Consider the following 1,387-nt stretch of genomic DNA (forward strand, 5'->3'; position numbering starts at 1 on the left):
CTTGCTAGGAATGTTTAGACGGCTCCTCCTGTTCATCAGGGGATTAAGCAGCTTGATGGTTGCACAGGCTTTGTTCCTGGCCGTCTCGATATGCTGCAAACCTTTATTCAAAGTAACCCCCAGGTACTTAGCTGAAGCCTTCCACTGGATATCTTCACCAAAGACTGTTAGCGCACCAGAGACCATAAATATACTTATTTTTTAATTAAAAAATTTATGTGCAGTCTCGTTTCGAGATATAATATTATACGGAGGACTTAATGGATTTTACATCGCAATTAATAATTTACTGTTTTGCGGAGGCAAAATATATATATATATATAAAAGAAATATGAAAGAATCATCGTAAATTTATGCGACGCCTGTGGTAATATTACCAGGTCGTAAAATGCCTTCACCAATATAATAAAAATCGTCCGAGTTCGTAAAGCAAAACCTCCTTTTTATTATGTCACTTAACATAATTACGATTTTCGCATCAAATATCAAACGCAGAATTGTTTTATTTTTGGTTTTTAATTATCATTAATTCATAATTTCTTCGTTAGAAACTTTTCTTATTTTCCTTATTAAACTAATTTATTGTTGTCGTAAATTATATAATTTAATGGTTTTTCTCATTATTAATATCAAGTGTAATTAATTTAATTAAGAGATGTATAAAAATAACAATTTTTTCATCAAACTATGTACTATTAGGTTTTAATAAACAAAGAAACTTTAGTAAAGTAGAAATAAAAGAATTACAAGGAATTCCTGAATCACTTTTAAATTTTTTACTACTAATTATGTGAAAACCGTTTCTGTTTTGAGAAGTATGTTGCCTTGGTGTCTGAAAGGATAATTACCCTAGTAATATAGTTAACGTGTTGTCATTTCTACATAGTAGTTGGTATACCTGATATACGTATATTTCTGCTGGTCATAGATGCATTTTCAAGTATGGAATTCTATGTTACTTTATGTTTTCTTCTATAGTATTAGAAGATTCAAAGAATATGTGATCCAATATGTCCACAAGGATACAGTTTGGTGATTCTATTTCAATTTAAGAAGTTTTTCAAACATATTCTGATATCTAACACTGTTTGAAGTTATGTCAATTTTCAAGATGTTCGCTTCTAAAATTATTAAAATCGCCATTCTATATTTTTAAATAAATTGATACAATGTTATCTAAATTATATTAGTATATTAATTTCAATTTGATTTGATTGTGTATTAATTCATGTGTTTATGAAAATTTGCTCTAAAATTGATACTTTTTTATCCAGGATTACATAGATGTAATTTTTATATTTTCGACCAAATTTAATGGTAAACTTTTTTTGTTATTGTAGAACGTGAGTTTAAGGAACCGACAATATGAGCATATCATTAAGATAA

The sequence above is a fragment of the Nicrophorus vespilloides genome, unplaced genomic scaffold (genome assembly GCF_001412225.1).
Source record: "Nicrophorus vespilloides isolate i.1.1-1 unplaced genomic scaffold, Nicve_v1.0, whole genome shotgun sequence".
Lineage (NCBI taxonomy): Eukaryota > Metazoa > Arthropoda > Insecta > Coleoptera > Silphidae > Nicrophorus > Nicrophorus vespilloides.